This window comes from Melospiza georgiana, chromosome 5, assembly GCF_028018845.1.
Source record: "Melospiza georgiana isolate bMelGeo1 chromosome 5, bMelGeo1.pri, whole genome shotgun sequence".
NCBI classification, from domain to species: domain Eukaryota; kingdom Metazoa; phylum Chordata; class Aves; order Passeriformes; family Passerellidae; genus Melospiza; species Melospiza georgiana.
Genome location: NC_080434.1, coordinates 27,651,505 through 27,664,935, shown reverse-complemented (window position 1 = coordinate 27,664,935; position 13,431 = coordinate 27,651,505). Strand labels below are relative to the sequence as shown.

The window sequence follows — 13,431 nt, the reverse complement described above, 5'->3', positions numbered from 1 at the left end:
ATCCATTGTTATTCCTTCTCTACTCATCCGGTAAGACCATGACTACACATTCCTGCAGCACTACCTGGAAACAAAATGGTGATGAATCTTTTTGCTTTTGATTTTCAAAGATCACAACTTGCTTTGCACCAGCAGCTCTTATCCTTCCTTGTATCCACACATTCCTAGCTGAAGAAGGCAGCCCCCCTTCATGATCTGCTGAGGTCATTCAGCTCCTTTTCATCAAGCCACAAACAGAAGATCAGATCTTTTTTCACCCCATGTAAGTAATACTAAAATAACAGTCAGAACTGAACAAATGGATGGCTACAATGGGACAGGAAGAGCCCATCCAGCACAGCATCCCATTGCCAACTGTGGCTGAAGCAAAACCTCAGGGAAGCAGGATAGCTAAGACAAGCAAGCAGCAATACTTTGGGCCAGCTATCCCTTAAAACTGGGTTTTCCTTTTACTAACCCCTACACTGCAAACACTTATTTATTACACCTTACATCTTGTGCACAGTATTACCTCCTTTCATTTGTTTTCAGCCTGCCACCATCACTCTTGGACACATCCTGGGACTTCTCTACTGAAAAATAAGGGAGGAAGAAGCAGTGTCTGTTTACCCTTTTCCTGCCACTTGTTAGTGAAGTTGCCTCAGTCATCTCATCTCCAGGCTGAAAAGTTTCTTCCTGCTGCACTGTTTTCTCACAAAGCTGTGCTGTCCTTGACCATTCTTTTCAAGACCTTTTCCAGCTCCAGCTGTCAACTGACAACTAGAACCTTCCTCCCCTGATGTCACCTCCATCCTCCTTCCCGTTTTTCTTCTCACAGCACAGCATGGGGTAGCTGGGGGAGGCCAAAGATACAGCTATAGAAAGGCAGCTTATGGAAAATCCAGGATGCTGTTGCCAGAGCTGAGGTCAAGTCAACCAAGCAAGGATTAACTGGAAGGCCACTTTCTCTGCCTGCTGCAGGAGCAGCCTGCCTGTCCCTGGAAAATATCACTAACTGGGAGAACCAAACATGCTTTTTCTTTGATTACTGTGGTCTGGGCCAAAATGTGTTGGCTATTTCCTTATTTTGAGCTATTTCCCTGTTTTGCAGGGAGGCAAATTGCTGGGTTTTACTAATGCTTCATGATTGTTCACTTTGACAGGCCAAGAATACCAGTCCACTTGAAATTTAAGTTCTGTTTCCTTTTCTTTGTTAACAAATTGCTGTTCTAAAAGCAAAGGTACATGTGGGAAAAGAACCATGGGAACACACCAACTACTTCTTGGAAGTAACACACATGAAAAATGTCTTTGCTAAAAAGCTACTAATCATAATTGCCATTACACAAAATCACACAAAACTCAGTACAGGAAAATGAAAGGTATTTCATGACAAGAAACTGTACACTTGGCCAAGGAATTCAGCATGTGCTGAGGTTTGTCTCATGGAGCAAGGGAGCATGAGAGCCCCCCAAACTAACAAGCACAACAGTAAACAACACAAGTTTGTTAAAGTTAAAAGCAATGAGCCTGTGTGTTCCTGCAAGACCCTTGGCTTGATGATGCATGACATTTTCATTAGAAAAGCCCAATGAAACTAGAGCTGAGCCAAGCAGACAAAATTAATTCAAACACTTAACAGATAAGTCAAAGACCATGACCGTAAACAAAAAAAGCACCACGCCGCAGGTGGCTCCGAGTCTCCAGGCAATTATCTTATTTTGCAGTGTAACCAACGACTCGGAAGAAAAATGAAGAGGAAAAAAAAAAGGTCGTGACTGCAAAGTTGTGCAGGTGACAAACACCAAAGCGACAAATTACAAAGAGGAAAGGCCACTGACAGCCAGCCGTCTGTCTGTCTGTCTGTGCACCAGTCTGTGTCTCCTTGTTCAGCAGGTGCTCAGCTTGGGGAGAACTGACAGCACCCAAGAGCATCTTCTCTGGAAACCATTTCAAAAAGTGTTGGAAGAGAGGAAGGGAGAAGAAAATGAAGAAATTAAAAAACTGTATTTTCCACTTTTAAAAAAAGAAGGTAAAGAAAAAAATAGTAACTCTAGAGAAAGCAGAAATTTGGACAGAGAAAGCTATTAAATGTACAAAGAGCTAATAAGAACCAGAGCTAACAAAGCTGGTGGTCAAAAACACACAGTAAAGATGACTGATGATAATTACACCAAGTTAATATATTGGAGAGTCTATCAAAAGTCTTTGTTGGCAAAACAGGGTATTATTCACAACTAAACATGATCTAGTTTATAATGGAAGCTAATCAAGGCCTATTACAGTTTATTCTGGATCCATAATCAATTAAATACAAAATCAATTTACAGCTTCACTCCAGTGCTTACCATACCCACTTTCATCACCCAAATATAACTGGCAAAAAGGTGACATGGAAGGAAAGAGTCAGGAAACATACAAGAAGCTGCTATGCTGCTGAAGCACATCCATCTTTGACATGCCTAGCATTTTCATGTATTTTTGAGTGCTTGCAATTAAAAAACCTGCAACCTAATCAAGATTTTTCTAAATAAATGCAGGCAACAACTATAAAAAACAATGCTAACTTGAAATCCTTCCTTTAGCATAATAATAGAAATTAACACACTAAATCCTACCTCTCACACTTCCTACATGAAGGAAGAGAATCTAAACTGGAAATTTGGCTTCTTTTGTCTTTTTAAGTTTCTCCCAAGACTGGCAGCAGAGTAGCAAGTGTCATTAAAAGCTGCATATTTCTTTATCATCCAACACTATTAGGCACTTACCTTACCTGGAGTCGTGGATGTAACAGAATGCCAAATTGCAGACTTGGAACTGTACCAGATACACTCCTGCCATGTTTCTCTTGGTTTACAACACCAAGGCGACCTTTTGTTTTCCTCCCTGGCTGAAAGCTAACATACATTCACCCTCAAATCAGTGTACAATACAAATGACACCCCAATATGATGAATTATCACACTCTGTTTCAGGAGATTATTTTAAAATAAAAATTGTATCAAGCATTCCCTCTGTCCAATATAGAGAAAGCCAGTTAATAGCTCCAGGAATGAAACATACCTCCAAAGGCCATCAGATCACAATAAACACAAGAAAGTCTACACAGAAGACAGTTAAAGTTAGCAGATGTAAAATACTTCAAACTACCTACCAAGAATTTCAACTAGTTGTTTTTCCTTCTGCCTGGTGTGCTTAAAAATAAAAAAAAACCAAAATTTTGAATCAAGCAGCAAGATATGATTGTGTGCTACAGCTGCCCATGGAGGTCATAGAGAGTTTTGATTCTGGCTGCTTCTGAAGATATGACCTTACCAGAACTTCAAACTATTACCTGGGCAATGTCTTAAAGGGATCCTGATTTCTGTCTTTCCAAACTCCATCTTCAGAAAAATGAACCTAGTTACAGAACCACTAACAGAAGTGATCTTTATGAATCACTCTGCAAACCCAGGAGAGGTACACGTCAAAGGAACAACCCACAGCCTCTCTCTCACCTGACCCCAGCAGCACATTGCCCCAAAAACACAAAAGAAGTCATGCCTTCCACACTAAATCATGTTTTCAGGTGAATTTTCTACATGGCTTTATATTTTTTACTTAATTACCATGTTGTTTGCTGGGATTTTTTTTGTTTGATTTGGCATTTTTGGCAGGGGCACCTCATTTATTCAAAACCAAACCTAGTCAGTTTCATCAAACACTAAAAGTCAAGTAAAGAACAAGAGAAGAAAAATGCAGCTGAGAGACAGGACAACAATGAAAGAAGAGGCAGTCTAATAACTTTAGATACCATGCACCAGGAAACAAGCTTTAGGCACATTTATTTTTAACATTAAGTCACTATCACGCACTAGAAGATGCCTTTTGCAATAACAAAACCTGCCACAACATGAAAATTTCATGGGACTGGAGACAGGCACTTGACTCTCAATCCTTCCTTCTCTCTACCTCTGCCTGCGTTCTGTGACTATGAAATTGCACTTAAATGATTATTAGCTAGGACAAGATATTGTGCTCCTTGTACTGCTCAGTCCCACTCCCATAATTCTTACTCAGGAGGAATCCTGAGTGTACAGAAGTTACTGTCACCTCCTAGGTACAGAACTGCTGTGCAACAGAAGAACTTACCAGCATCTTAATACCTGCTGATCTAAGAGCTATCATCATCCTCTCTCAGCAACCATGCTATTGGACAAACAGAATTCAGCTTAACATTAGATAAATTCTGTGTTATGTCACTGTGCTACACAGCAAATTTCTTATTTCTGCCTATACAGGACAAAGGTACCCATGTAAAAAAACCCCACTGTTTACTTCCAGTCATCTGTTGCAGAAATTTTTATAGCATCAAACATGAGTTATTTAATACTCTCCACCCTGCTGGAAGAAGCAAACTCCCAAACTGACAACATACATACATATTACTGCAAAAGAAGATAGACACAAATATTACCTTCAATTTCCTTCCCAGGGAAGGAAAAAGACAAGACAACTATTCGCTTGTGTTAAAAAGAAATCCCCTCAGAGGCTCTAAAAATCCATGGAAGACTGTAGTCACTAAAGAGTTAGGCAAAGGGCTCATTTCAAAGTCTGTCCCAATGAGGACCTTATCTATCAAATCCTTCAGCAAACACTTATGTAGAAGGAGGAAGATTTTAACACAACCATTACAAAACTGCAGAAAGCACAAAATGATTTGATTTATATTCCAGTCAACAAGTAGTCAGATGACCCACACTCAGCCTGTACCCCTGAAACCAACAAACCCGGATCCTGTTAGGAGGCATTTAGCACTAAGAAACAACAGCCCAGCAGAGCACTGAAAGATGCCCACACACACACGGAGAGCAGACAAGAACAGCCGGCTCACACACGCTCAGCAGAGCCCGGTTCCGAGCCCGGTCCCGGCGGTACTCACCCGGCGCTGCCCGCCCTCACGCAGGGCCGCCCCGCTGCCCCATACACGCGGCGGCGGCTCGGGGCACGCTCGGCACCGCCTGATTCCAGCCCGGCTGCGCTCACAAGTTTCTCCTCCTGCCCCCTCCTCCCTCAGCCGCTCAGGCGACCTGTGCGCAGGCGGGGCTGCCGCCACAGCACCAACACCATTCCACGGGGGCTGCCCGCTGCCCCGGGAGCCGTGTGAGGGTGATGGATAATGTGCGATGCGCCGTGTGCGCCGGCCGAGGGGCCGGGGCGGCCCGCAGGACCAGCCCCCGCGGTTCGGGTTTCACGGGCAGCTGGCAGCCCCGGGGCGCGCCGCCGGAGGAACGCGCCTGCCTTCCCAGACGCTCTGGGAATGCCAGCGCCGGGACACCCGCCGGGAGCCGTCCGGGCTCCCCGCTGTCCCCCTAACCCTGCCACGCTCCAAGGGGACGGCCCGAGATCCTGCGCAGAGTTTTGCCGCCCCCTCTCCTTTCTCCTTTGTGCCTGTGGTTTAGCGTTAGGCGGCTGAACACATTCCGAGCAGCCCCGACTCATCCACTTCCAACAGCACCTCTGCAACTTAGCGCGGCTTAGCTCTCTGAAAAAACACATTGTGTGATTTTACCCATCCGTGGGCCCGCACAACGAGGATCCAGAGGCCCAGCTCTGATCAAGAGCACAGCAGAAATCGGGGGATTAGGATGGAAACTGCAGCCCTGGTTGGGTTTCGGGAGCTGCTGTCCGCCCCGTGGATGGCAGGAGTGATGCCTGCTCCCGGGTGACTCAGGGCTGCTCTGCTTGTTTCCATCCTGAGGGCAGTGAATGACATGGAACCCTCGTCCTCCCTTCTGCCACACCGCAGTATTGGTTTCGGTGGAAACAGCCTTCCTCAGAAAACCCTAGATGCTGTGCTTCCTGGTCTCTTCTTTCAGATCCCCATCACGAGACAAAAAGCAGTTTCTAATACAATGTCACCATGAGATCATAGGAAAAGAATTACTAATAATGATAGCTGAAGAGGCCACAACAGCGCATTTTGAAGCCCAAGCAGGGTTCAGCTGACTGTACACACTAAGAACAAATTCTTGCACAGTTTCAGCTATACATACCAGGCATGTGACATTCCTCTAATGACTGGAGCTGGAAGATTTGTAGAAGCCAGAAAATTGTTTTCCACGAGAATCTCAGTATCTGATGAGTGCAACTTGGACAAATGTAGACCCACTCCCACCGACTTCCCTCCGATGACCCATTTCTCACAATTCTGTGTTTGCTGGTTCCAGCTCTACCCAATGTGAAAGCACTAAAAAAACCTCAGTATCACAAGAATAGGTACAACCTTTTGAAAGCAATCAGTTTTCTGATTTATTCTTCAGATTTATCAGGTATTTCAACAGATAATGTCTGAAGAATATTTACGTAGTGTAGCAGGTGACATGTCATAGCTTGCAGCAGTGATAAATGGGGTACCACTGCACTGCAGAAGCTTCTACTTTTAACAGAAACAAAATAATTCAGGTACCTGGTTATCCACACTAAATCAAACCTCTGAACTCTGCTTGCCGCTAATGAAGCAGGAAGGGCTGGGGCCTGCAGAAGTCAGTATCACTGCATTTATGAAGGGGAATACCCAAGACACTTTCCTCAGCTTCCCAGCTTTTCATGAGATAACCAGCCAGAAAAGAGAGCTAAGCGAGCCATTAAGCATGAGGGCTGGTCCCTGCTCCTGGCTCTGGAAAAGAAATCCACAGAGACAAAGCAAGGAGGAGGCAGAGCAAGCTCATTGCTGTGATCTCCCTGCCAAATGGAGAGATTTGGCTAACAGAGGTCCTCAGCATCTGCAACAGCATGCTGCACCCCACCAAAATTCAGCTTGTCCCAGGAGCCATAGCAGTTTGAAGAAACCACTGAGTCTTGCTGACTCTCTGCCAATGTAATTTTTTAAGAATAAACAGGGTGTATAATACATGGCTGTTCAGGAAGAGAAAATAAACGTGCACAAACTTTAGATGGCGAGGAGGACAGAATTAAACACATGCACAGCAGGATACCTATGCTGGCCTTCAGTTTACTTGGCTGCCAAATTCAGGCTCAGAGGGAGAACAGCCAGAATGACACACTAGAAAAAACATTTTTTAGTGGGCTGGAAAGGCTTCCACCATCAAGGACCATGCCTGCTCAAATGAGGGGCCTGTATGTATGGCAGCCTCACTTTATGAGTCACATTTATCAACATTATACAAAAATTTAACCCAGACACTTCTGTAAGTTTTATCTTTGCAGCTCTGCCTTTATCTGAACAACAGCCACATTAAGACACAAGACTCCTTGTTTAAATTATAGGAAATTACTGTTCTGTTACTGTGCTGTTCTCTTAAGAGCGAAGTAACCCCAGGGAAATTTCCAGCTACCGTAGAGAAAGGAGAGTGGCACAATGCACTTCCTAAGCACAGGGACACACAGGAAGCGAGCTGCAGGGCAAACTGGAACTGCTGGCTGCAGCACTGGGTAAACACTGAGCAAACCCCCTGGGCCGGTGCCAGACCTGCTCCTGCAGGCAGCTCACAGCCTTGTGGCCACAATGCAGGTGCTTTCAAGAGCTGAGCTGCACAGCCACTCATGTCCTTGAACAACTGCACATGTGAAGTCTGGCTATCAGTACAAAATTACAAACAATGACAATGAGGAGGCTCTTTGTAATCAACTTTCCTTCCTTACTTGGCTTATGGGTGCTCACTTGCTCCTGTTCTATCTCTCTGTTTATGGTTTGCTAGCTGGTATCCTTTTAAAGTTGAGGTTTAGAGCATAAACTCGTTCATATTTGCAGTTTTATGGGCATTGAAATTCTTCAGCTTGAGCTCTCTTTTTTACACGTGCATCATCAATATCCAGTCATTCATTAGCTGTGTTAGGAAGAAAACAGTAGGAGCAGGCCTATAACTGGAAACAGCTTATCCAACTCTGCACAACTTAAGGCAAAGAAAAGCCTGTTTTGGTGCCAGTAGGTATCAGCTCATGTCAGAACTGCTTCGATATAACTCCTTAGATACTAAACCTAAGAGTGAGACACTTCAAAGGCTTGACCTTTGCATGGCAGGGAGCTGAGATTTTGAATCTTTGCCTCTGGAAGCACAACACATTGGTTTTTTCCAGAACACTTAATGACAAAAACTAGAAACACTTTACCAATCAAGCAGGAAGGAGAAAATCTGCATTTCTCACAGTTTGGCCCTGATCAGGCATGGAATACCCTTGGCCAAGTGCAAGCAGTTCCAAAGGTAATCCCCCTGCTCTGGGCAAACATGTTCCTAAGGCAAGTGTCCATATAAACATACATATACACAGTCTTTGGAGCTCAACTTCTCTACAGACATCTGTGCAGTCTGGTGAGCAAAGTGGGCGAAAGTCTAAGCAAGCAGGAAAAACAACACTTTTTTTCAATGGAACTAAACCCAGAAGGCATCTGCTGCCCCTGCAGAATCTGCTGTCTAATACCAACAGAGAAGACTATACTAAATTCACTTGACATTTCAGGAAATATCTCCTCATCTTATTCTCACGGGTTATGTTCTTCAATAGAACACACTGGAAAGTCACTTCCTATTCTCATTTTCATGGAAATCAATTCACCTTATTAACTCACTCAGAGACAAACTCTGTCATATTTCCCCAGTGCCTGGATTATTTTGGAAGAGGCAGCATTTTTTTTAACACTAGTGTTTTAACTTTTGTTAGATATTTTTGAGTACTGGTTTACCACGATTTCCTTTGTTTATCCAATGGTACAGCTGACAATAAGCAAAGAACTGCAATTTCAAAGAGCAAGCGTCATCAAAATTTAAGGCCACAAGGTAGAAAACACAACTACAGCTCAGTGCATAAATATACTCCTCTATCTTTAGTCCTCAGCAAGAAAAGGACAAGCCACACTCAGAATTAAGAGACAGCACCCAGAATAGTGGATTAAATCTTTACTGTTTCCCTGGGACAGATTCTGCAAGATGTTTCACAAATGATTAAAGCTGCTTACACTGACAGCCATAAAGCACACACATGCAAGGCCTCAGAGACAGGGCCAGAACCTTACATGTTGAAAATGGTTTGAAAAGTGTTAACTTCTTCCTTCCACATACAGGCAGCTTCTACTCCAAGTCATCAAGAATGTTTGAATAATTTCTGGGTCTTGAAATCTATCAAAAACCTAGCTGTCCAGCTGAGAATCATTTTATCTCAAATAACCCATGGGCATCCTGCCATTTACATATCCACTTCCTCCAAGTGAAGTAAACTACTCCTTACCAGATTGTAGATTTTTCTGCTTTTCCTGCCTTATAACTTGCTCCATCCCTGTGCTTGGCAACTGAACCTCACATACAACAATAGTTGCACTCAATATCATAATTCCTAGCGACATGTTCTGTTTTCCAGTCTGAATAACTGGGACTAATGTGGGACTCTTAAGATGTGTGTGTCATACATCAAATCCTAAGAAATTGTGATAATATTCCTTTTAAAAAAAGAAAAAAAAATCACTTCTCTCTCTCCGTGCAGATGCTCGGAGTAACCTCATGTTTGGGTTGGATGTCAGTATTCAGCAGAGAATTTCTCCTCCTCTTATAAGAGTCCAAACAATTTTATCTGGTCTACTTCCTTCAAGTTCAGATTGTTGAGTCTAGAGTTGTACTAAAATTATTATGAAAAACAAAGCAAGGTTATTCTGGACACACAGAAGGAAGCTGACTCCCCTGTGTCCTGAGGAAAAGACAGTCACCCATGTAATATGTACTTCAAATTATACTATTTCCTTAGAACTGAGAAAGCATTAGAAGGTACAGAATAGAGTTTCAGTAGATAAAGTGATGATAAAAGGTGGCAAATGGATGCAGAAATGTAGAAACCAGACAAGCAAGATCAGGAACATCAACACAAGGCTTTAAAACTAATGTTTTTGTTAAAGCACTCACTCACTACAAGACTTGACTCTTTCACAAGGCTGTTGCCAGGATCTCAGATTAGATTACACCACTTGGCTTTGATTTCCTAAACATCTTCCAGTTTTTCTCCAAGATTACTTTGGAATTAGCCCTTACTAGTATAAACATACTATTCTTTCCCAGCTATAAAACAAATTTCATTTAGACTCACAGGACAGGCAGATGGTAACGGACCTTGTGTCTTTGCAGAAGCACAGAACACAAGCAAATATATCCTTACCTGCTGCCATCCATTGCAGGAAGAAATAAAAACCCTTCCTAATGTAGTCATTCCACCAGTGAATCGTGATTTACTATTATGGGACACAGCTCAAAGCAGCAATTTCTGGATAGTTTAGAACTGAAAGTTCTAAACAGGACAGTTTAGAACTGAAATTTTTACTTCTGTTCTTTTCTATATAGAGTAAAACTCTCAAATATACAAATATAACATGTGTTTTCTTCCAAATTTGACAATGGGCATTTTGCAGAGTAATTGCTGCCATGCAAAAATAATGTTGAGTTTTTTTAAGTAAGTTAAAAAATCCCAAATAATGGGATCTTCTTAGAAGCTGAAATTCACATGGAAATACAGGGGGTTTTGCCTGTACCTCTTGGGAACACTGACATTGCAAAACAAGATTTCTTCCCCTTAAAAATTAACATCTACCCTTATATTCTGCTATACATTACAGAAAACTCCTTGGTTGTCTGTTTAGCAGCTGGAGCAGCCTAGATGAAATTAGCAAACCCAAAAATACTGGGTGCCAGGGTTAATTTTTGGTGATGTACTTAAAAAGTATATACACAAGAATGCAAGTAAAACTTACTTTAGACTTAGGTTCCTGCTATGTGATGTTTAAATGCGCAGTCTCACCTTCTACTCAAAGATGCAGACTCTGAGCAACTTCACTCTCATAAGTAACATAGCAGCAGCTGCAGTAGAAAACTAGTAGGAAAAAAGCAGTAGAAAGTAAGCAGTAGGGGAAAAAAAAAAACCAAGTCCTCAGAGGAGTTTACCATTGGCCAAGCAATCTTCTCAAGTCACTGAGAAGTGCATGTTCCTCATCAACAGTAAACAGGAGCTCCAGTTTATGTGGGCTCTCAATAAGCTGGATGGAAAAACAGAAACAGCCACCCCATAAAGCAGCAGTACATTTACAAGGGAAAAACAGCAGCCCGCAGTGAACCTGGAATAACACACAGGGATGACTGCATCAAATGTGATGAATTTTACAGTTAAGGCAGAAGGTAAAGAATTCAGAAAACCCTGAACAATGGAATTATGTGCCACTGGGTCTGTGCTTTGCAATTCACATGATTTCTAACAAGCTGTCTGCATGCCCTGTGCAGGGGACACTCATTGACCTGTCAAGGCTGATCTCTGAGTAGAAATATGAAAACATCACAGAGCACATCCTCCTGAGGCAACCATGTTCTCCTTCCTGTGCTTTCTTATAACAAAAAACCTGTGTAAAACGTAAAGGTACAGTTATTGCACAAGGCACAATTTGTGTCTGTTTAAAAACACTGAAGTCCATGTCTATCACAGCAATTACTTCTGCTGACAGCTGCAGCCAGACATCACCCTCTGAGTCAGTCACTGCTACATTAGATCAGTAAAGAACAAGCACTGAGGGTAGGAAGTCAGTGTCTCAAAAAATTTGCACTAGGAAATGTCTGTATTTTTTTTTTAATTTGAGAAAACAAATACCACCATTGCATTATATTCTACCCTGGTGCTATGTGAGGAGGGGGATGTAACAAAACCCATGTTTAACCCCAACACAGATTCCCAGAGGTCAGTCCCAACCTCTTGGACTTAAGTTCTGAAGTGACAAGCCCCACTGCATGAACTGCATCATTTAAGGTGCAAAGGGCAACAGAGGTAAGATGAACACGACCAGAACAAAAAAACAAGAGAGCAAGAGCTGGAGACAATTGTTACCCAATTTGCCAAGAAAACACTCTCCTGCACAAGGCAACAGGCTTAGTCACCAGGGAGAAATTAGAAATTTTGCTCTAGAAGACTTGGATGAGGCAGTAAAAAAAAACTCACAAATAGCTTTTTGGGTCAGCTTTCATTAGGGAGCAAAAGCAAGAGTGATGGAAACAAATTACTCTGTTTCATACTACCAAAGGATTATTTTGAAGAGTGATTCAAAAAGGAGCACTAAAATATCTTGAATTCATCCAATAAAGTTGCTGTGTCAAGACTGCTGCTATCAGGACTTGCACAAGACCTTAAAAATTAAGCATACCATTTCTCAGATTGTGGAAATCTCACCTTTTCTCAGACATTCTTCCAGGTGCAAGTATCCCTTCAAGCATTACTGCATCATGATGATAGCAACAGTCACTGCCTGGGTGTCTTGAATATATGATACTTGCACAAAATCTAGACCTCCTATCACCCACACATTGTATATCAGGGGAACCTCAGTCCTTTGGTAAATCCACAGATTATTTTCTTGCAGGACATTGCCTGCAATAATTTAAGTGTGATCCTGGAATATCCATCAGCACTTCCTTCAAGGACAGATGCAAGTAGTCTGTGTCAGTGGCTGAATAACATCCAGAATCTTACTACTGCACCAAATGTTTCCAGATAAGTTATCATTTCCTACCCCTCTGAATAGCTTACCCTGTCACTGTGCCATTGACTAATATATATCATGGTGTGTTAACATGACTGATTGGCATCTGCAATGCACAATATTTATTTCATCAAAATCCTTCCAGGAGACTCACCATTTCTGTTAGTGTTATAATGCACTCTTATTACCCTAGCAAAATGCTTTTAATAAGGCTGATCTTGCTTTCTTTCATTGTGCTTTTTAAAGTTTTATTTTATTGGTGATATCAGGAACTGTCTGTACTTCTTTCAACCATGTATTAAGGCATATCTCTGCAGTTAGTTAGTTAGGCATCCAAGGAAAAAATTGGTTAGGAATTTTTCAGTGCCTCACCACAACATTGATCACTTGACTTGGTTGTCTAATGCTTTGGCTCCACTGTGGTCCTGACTAGAAGAAAGTGAAATAAAAGCTTCAGTGATTACAGCTCAGATGCCTTTTGCTAGTGGGCTGTTTGTTTCCTAAGCCTCACTAGCAGTTCTTGCTGCACTTCATCTTTAATGCGTGCTGCATTGTTTTGCAGTATTGTAAATCTGACCAGAGACTTACAGAGTGAAGCCAAAAGGTGAGATCTATCACTGGAAAAGATAGGACACAATCCCATTCATATTTGTGGATTGCTGACCCCAATTATTTTCATGGTAAGCTTGGTTACCCCTGAAGTGCCGGGAAGCCGAGCACTCAGAGCTGCAGCAGTGTTTGCCATTCCTCATCATGCATTTCACAGGAGCTACAGCAAGGAAATCCTGAGGATATCCCAATTAAAGCCTTCCAGTTCCAAAGGTGATTCAAGTGACAGATAGTTCTAGCAACTAGAACTTAACAGAAAGCACAGCAGTCCAAACTCATTTCTCTCCCTTTCTTTTGGATGTATCCTGAGGCAGGACTGACAGACAGACTTCCATCTCACACAGTGG

At 42.4% G+C, this 13,431-nt stretch overlaps 1 protein-coding gene across 1 annotated transcript in view; it reads right to left on the bottom strand.

Annotated features, from left to right (window-relative positions):
• Window positions 1-5,001, bottom strand: part of ARHGAP24 (Rho GTPase activating protein 24) — a 183,139-nt gene extending 178,138 nt beyond the window's left edge. Inside the window, exon 1 of the mRNA XM_058024253.1 lies at window positions 4,901-5,001. The gene's annotated coding sequence lies outside the window, so the exon portion shown is untranslated. The remainder of the gene's footprint in view (window positions 1-4,900) is intronic.
• Window positions 5,002-13,431: the final 8,430 nt, after the last annotated feature.